Source organism: Dermacentor silvarum, chromosome 9, assembly GCF_013339745.2.
Source record: "Dermacentor silvarum isolate Dsil-2018 chromosome 9, BIME_Dsil_1.4, whole genome shotgun sequence".
Classification (NCBI taxonomy): Eukaryota; Metazoa; Arthropoda; class Arachnida; order Ixodida; family Ixodidae; genus Dermacentor; species Dermacentor silvarum.
In genome coordinates, this window is record NC_051162.1 from 14214923 (window position 1) to 14221853 (window position 6931).

Here is a 6931-nt window from a genome sequence, read left to right on the forward strand (position 1 = left end):
TAGTGCGAGAGCCAGTTGTTCATAACGAATGCCAATATAGAAGCAGGCACCTTCCGTAACTTCCGCACCGAAAGCCCTTCTGGCCCCGGAGCTGACGCTGTCCCCAATTCCCTCAGGGCCGTCGCCACTTTTTCCTCAGTGAACCTGGAACAATTTTCGGGAACACCCTTAACGACAACTTCCGCCACTGGGGGAGATTCACTCATTAGAATCGGATCAAGCGTGCTGTGTATGTCAGCAAGGGGAGACTGGCCTGAAGGCACCTGTGCTTGCTAACGGTTCCTCCAGAAGAACCTTAGGACCGAGGGCATACAGTCGCTGATGCTCAGCAAAAAGCGACGCTTGAATGAACATGAGCACTCGCCGGGCTGCCTCTGGAGAATGCTCTCACAAGACCCCGATTTCCCATCCCACCTCCGACCAGGCCGAATCTTTACTCCAAAAAAATCGTAAAGTGCTCTTAGGTCATACATTGAAACGGGTGACTCGATCAGATTTGAAGCCAGGCCAGCGTCATCCAGCCCAAAAAAGAGGAACGTCTCGTAGGCGTCATGTTTAGTGAAAGGGTCCTGAGTATTACAATTGTCTCCTCCAACATCGGTTAAATCACCTAATATTAGTACACTCGGAGGCGCAATGATTGTGTAATCTTGCTGATTTTGCTGCGAGGACCTCTCTGTACCTAGTTTGCCTACAGAGGCCATTGATGGCACCCACAGAGCGGGATTAGCACACGGCCGCAAGGGCGGCGTTAATCCTACGCTTTCCCGGCGGCAACCTCGCCTCAGCCTGGACCAGGGTCCGTATCTAAGCCTCAGTCCAAGGCTGATAGGCACTGTCGGCTGGCACAGCTCAGGACTTGTCTCCTCTCTACAGAGCCCTCGCTGGGACCTGAAGCAACGGGACATGGAGGACCATTGGGCTCAGGCGAGCACTGCCGCTCCCATCGGGCAAGTCGACCACAACTAGCAAGGTGCCCGCAGTATTATCAGGATCGACGCCAGCAGCCCCACAAGGGCAGGACGCCCAGTACTCCAGCACTCGTTTACGAGCAGGTGACCGAAGGGCGGTCTTCCCCCTACTGCTGTACCACAGAATCACCTGACCCCATAGAGCAGTAGTGGGGTTCTGTGCCGTGGGATCGTGACCGGGGCCCGTGCCAACGGCTGCCACGTTCCTCCCTCCCGGCAGAGGGCGGCGAGTGCTGACGTGTTGTGCAGAGCCCCGGCAACGCACGGTCAAAAGCACCCAACGTTTCAGCGGGTGGCAGCTGGGGAATCCCCTGGGAGTCATCTGCATTCACCTCTTCGTGCTTTTCCTCCTCTGGTGGCACTCCAGCAAAACTGGCAGGGGGGTTCTTCCCTAGGCAGGAATCAAGGACTGCCCAGGGGTGGGTGCAGGCGCACCTCTGCCAGATGAGGAGGAGGATGAGGAAGAAAGGTGAAGCCTCGAAGACTTCCCTGGCAATGCAGCACTCTGTATACGCCTACCGCTGGGCCTTGCACCCCACCTACCAGCCCGAGACCCAGTCGCAACCGGTATGTTGTGGTGAATGCCCTCTGAGAGCGCAGCCCCGCCTTCAGACCAATTCATCTTCAGCCTCCCTGTGACGTGCCGTCAACACCAAGCCGAGAAAGCTCACGTGCGGTCCTGCCACCGACCGAGAGGGTGACCTGGTAACTAGACCGTGGTGGCCCAGCTTAAGCCTAATCCTTGCCACCTTACGGATTTCCTCATTGCTCCAACGGCCGGGCGAGGCATTAGCCGGAGAGGCTGCGTGGGATCTACTCAATCGATTTTTTATGAGAGCTTTTGTCAGAAATTTGTGAAGAGCACACTTGAACATTTGCTCCCCCCAACACCCGACGACAACCCCCCACTCCTCGATCCACACGAGTTCCTGCGCTTGGCGCGGAGCCCTTTTACGGCATTTTGCAAAATGAGCGGAGGCAGAGTGCGAGGTTGTGTGCTGAGCTTTGCAGAAGCCAGTAACCCCAAGCCCGTGCTTTTTATTGTAATGTTCTTCTAATGCCATCCTAGAGAACATCATAACCACGCATTTAGTGCATTCTTTTGTGAAGAGTAACTTAAAATGATCTTCGAGTTGTCATTTCCTGCCTTGAAACCAGCCTCCGAGCATGACGCAGCATTGGAGGTATGCGATGCCCCAGGTATAATGCCTCTACATCGGACTGGGACTCAGTTGACCGAGTGGCTCGTTGGCACTCCAAGGCATGCTCTGATGCCAATTTTCTGGCACATTGCCAATGATGTGCCGCAATACATCGGGACCCTTCAGAAACACATTCACAGGTCGAACACTTCCAATGAATTATTAAGTCATGCTGCTGGCCATAGTGACGCTCGAGTCCGACTAACCTACACTCCGAAGCACCACATATATCACATTCTATTCTTCCAAGGGGATAACGAGCACTTGTATGTTCGAGTCCACCTAAAAACAGTATACACCCTAAATGAAGCAAACAGCAAAAAAAGGAAAGCGTCCCCGTGCGATCGGCCAAAGTCGGCCCGAGACGTGCGGAAAAAGAGGCAACCTCTTTTGAACCTCTGACCAATGAGTCCGAGGTGGCCCAGTCGATTAGCCCCTAAGTCAAGGAGACATTCAAACCTGCGTTTTACCATCCCAGTAGAGCCTAAATGCAGGGGAACACTTCAGAAATGTCCGCGATATCCGTGTGGTAGCACCATACCAATCATTCAGCTCATTGTTCAACACTTTTCTGAGGCTTCCAGCAGCTTCAAAAAGCAGCTAAAACAGAAATTTAAGTGCGCCGTTCGAAACCGTGCGCAAGCAGGCGGCCCATGTGAGACCCAGAGGCCTTGGATATTTTGAGCAGGTATGATTATCTGTAGCAGAAAGCCACCCTGTAAGGACTGTAAAGGAAAAACCTATTTTAAGGTCGGCAGCCGCAGCATGACCAAAACTGCGTGTTTAAAATGCAAGGCAGGTTAAATCCCCCGCGGCAGGTACCGCCAAACCAGAGAACCAATTACCAAAAGTAGTCAATTTACACCTACAGCGGGGGAAAAAGTCCACAGTTACCATGGTTGAAAACTTGCCCATCGTGGCCAGACAAACTGACCATATCAGCTATACTTGGCATAAGTGCGACTTTTGCTCAAAAAGCGGCAAAAAAGACTTAGGTGTCTTGATTTAGCTTTGAGACAGCAGAAAACATAAGGTTGCCGACATAAAAGCACTTTTGAGCCAAAAACTGCTGAATTGGCAAAGAAAAGAAACACAATCATTCAAGAGCAAGAAGACAGTTGCACAGGCCGCACGGGAAGATCTCAAAGTGCGGCAAATGCAAAGAACTTCCGACGAAGCGGGAGCAGTGCCACGAACAGGCGCATCATCAGGAGCCAAAGGGAACCAACCGGCAATGGCAGGTACTGAACCAAGACACCCTAACTGGCGTCCGACGAACAGAGGAAAGAGAAACCAAAGAAAAAATTGAAAGGAAAAGAAAGCGAAGAAGAACTCCTGTTGAAGTCAAGAGAAAGCGCGAAGACCAAAGGCAAGCGCCAAATCCTTAGTCAAGAAGTCTCATGGTAGGAAGTTGAAGAAAAGAAGGAAGAAAGACACCGAAAGTTACTTAAAGATGACTTTACAGGAGAAACCGAAGGAGAAGTGAAATACTCCTGGGATGAAGATGAATATCATGAGGAAACCGAAGAGGTCAAGCAACTAAGCCAAACATCAAAAGTTGACGACATGCAACCACAACCATCGCAACAAACAGAGGACAGCGACATTCTGTCCTGTCTCAATTAGTAAAAGCTGACAATGCCATCAAGAAAGCCTTAAGATTTCGTCAATCACTGGAGGAGACGATGAAGTGACGAAACAGATCGACTCCATGCTGTCAGAACACTAGAAGATGAAGAATATTATCATGGAACAAGGGTAAGAAATCTATCGAGAAAGGAGAATCACAGTACTGGAGAACAGAGTGGAAGTCGAGACCTGCCAATTACCTCAGGAAGACATCCGCCAAAAATAGGAAACAATCAAACCCTCATGTGCCCTAGTTGTCACTTCCGACAACATGGGAAAGAAGGAGGTTGCAACACTAATCAAAAAGATTGACCCAATACAATTAGGCATACGGGATGCAAAATGAAAGCAGGCAGAGAGGGCGTGATTCTCACCACAACCTCCAAAGAATCTTCGACCAAATTACAAGCACACATACTAGGTAAGGTCGAATTGAGGAACCTGGAAATAAGAACACCCGAAGAAAACACATACCACATTAAGGTGATTGGTATTGATAAAGACATGGAGACCAATGGGCTAGAAAGAAATATTATTGAAGGAATCACTTGCAATGAAACCCTGAGGACGTGAATATCAAAACGATATGGAAAGGACGACAAGGAGACACAATTGTGCTATGCCTAAACAAGAAGGGACTAACAGCTATCAAGGGCAAAGAATTCTACGTAGCATGGAATAGATGCCCTATCTTTGACATCTTCCTGCCAAGATGCGCAAGGTGTGCTAAACATGGACACAATTCCGGCGACTGTGAAACTCTAAGGCGTTGTGTAAACTGCGGACAAGAAGGACATCACCAAAATATATGTGAGAACGATCCCCATTGTAATATATGTGAATTGGAGGAAACAGAAGAAGAAAAGGAAGATTCAACTATGTCATGGGAATGCCCGGTGTACCGTGATGAACTGGAGGCAGAAAAGCGAAGGATTCTAGCCCGTCGGACCTAAAGACAGAACACTACTCACAACATAACAATGGCTAATATAAACGACATTCAGATAATCCAGGTAAACCTAGCAAGAGCTTATAAAGCGAAGCCGTCATTTATTAACTTTCAGCAAGAGGAAGAAATAGACATATCAATCATTCAGGAGCCATATGCTCTAAATAATAAGTACAGTACCCAGAGCAGCCAAGCAACTTTCATTCGAAGTAGTGGTGAACAGAATACAGAGGCCCCTTCTATAACTAGCGATGAAATTAGAAGGGCCTTGAAAGACATGACCAGGGGAAAAGCTGCTGGAGAAGATGGAATAACACGTTGACTCGCGACTAACTTTCGAACATGTTTCAAGCATTGTTAATGCATCGTACAGGAAGTTAGGTCTGATATCAAGAATGACAAAAAAGTTTACGAATGTCAACTGGGTTGTTTTCTTGTATTCTTGTTTTGTCCGCACCAAGTTAGAGATTAGTTGTGTTTTATGGAACTGTATTAATTCGACCAATGTCGCCAAAATTGAATGTGTTCAGCGACATTTCATTCGTATCCTGTACGATCGATTTCTGGGACGCCATGTATTTTATGTTTATGGGCGTGTACTGCTGATGTTTAATATTGCACACCTAGAAATAAGGCGAAAATGTCGCGAGTACTTATTCTTGTATAAACCAATTCATAACCACTTTTCTTGTCAGCGGTTACTGTCGGCTGTAACGTTCTGAGTGTCTCGCCCAAACTTGCGTATCCCAGCATTTTCTACGTAAATTCCTCTTGCACTTACGCTGTAACACGTCTTGTGACACAACAAAATACTTTGCGTTACGATGTTGATATTTTCAGCTCTTGCATTTGCTCAATATCTCATTTCTGTCATTAATGTAATTCAATTTTTTTGTGGCATTTTAGCACTGCACTTTCAGGATTTATGTTTTGTTCGTTGTTTTTCATTTTCTGTTCTTTGTGTAACACACGTGCACCAATACTAAGGCCTAGAATTGTTATTGAGCACTTCCAGAAATAAATGAAATTTGTTTGTTCGGAAACAGTTTAGTTGAAAGCATGTTTAGAAACAGGATATTTCCCTACAGAATGGAAAAAATCAAAAATAATACTAATAATACCCAAAGAGAAATCAGGTTATAAAAAGACGAAACTGCATACTGGCCAAACTGCAAACTGCTCTGACTTCTGTCTTTGGCAAAATCTTTGAGAAATTGTTAAATTAGTTAGTTTAAATTGGATTTATTGGCGCAAAAGCGGTTACGGCTATGCTGCGCCAGACACAGGGTGATAAAATTTCCTTCGTAAATGGAGCATACACTGTAGTAATTGTAGCTTACTTAAAAACCTTGTTTCGTCAAGGAAACTTATCACGTCGTTCAGAGATACCAGTGCATCATCTCCTAACAGCAACATCGGGTGAAGTGGAGTGTTTGACTTATACAATACTCGGAAGTATTTTTTCCTATGCATTTCGAGATGCGGACATGTTATTAAAATATGTCATTCAAGAGACGGGCGTGCCTCAAGGGGGTGTTCTAAGCTGCACCCTGTTTATCGTTAAAATGAACTCCCTGCGTGCATCAATACCACCAGCAATATCATATTCAGTATATGTAGATGATATACAGATTGGCTGCAAATCATGTAGCTTAGGGATCTGTGAGAGGCAGGTTCAACTTGCACTGAGGAAACTGTGTACATGGGCCGATCACAATGGATTTAAATTTAACTCACAAAAGAGTACATGCATGTTATTCTCTAGGAAAAGAGGCATAGCTGTTGATCCAAGTATACATCTAAGTGGACAGCAACTTGCAGTTAGTACGGAACACAAATTCTTAGGCATTATACTTGATACAAAATTAACATTCATTCCACATCTGAAGTATCTTAAAGGAAAGTGCCTCAAAGCAATGAAGATAATAAAGATTTTATCCCATACCACTTGGGGAAGCGACAGAAAGTGTCTTATGAACTTGTACAGAAGTCTCGTGAGATCTCGGCTAGATTATGGCGCGCCAATATACCAGTCGGCTATACACAGCGCGCTTAGAACCCTTGACTCGGTACATCACTTGGGCATCCGTCTGGCAACTGGCGCATTTAGAACCAGTCCAGTGGAGAGCCTTTACGTCGAGGCAAATGAATGGTCACTACACCTGCAGAGGTCATACATT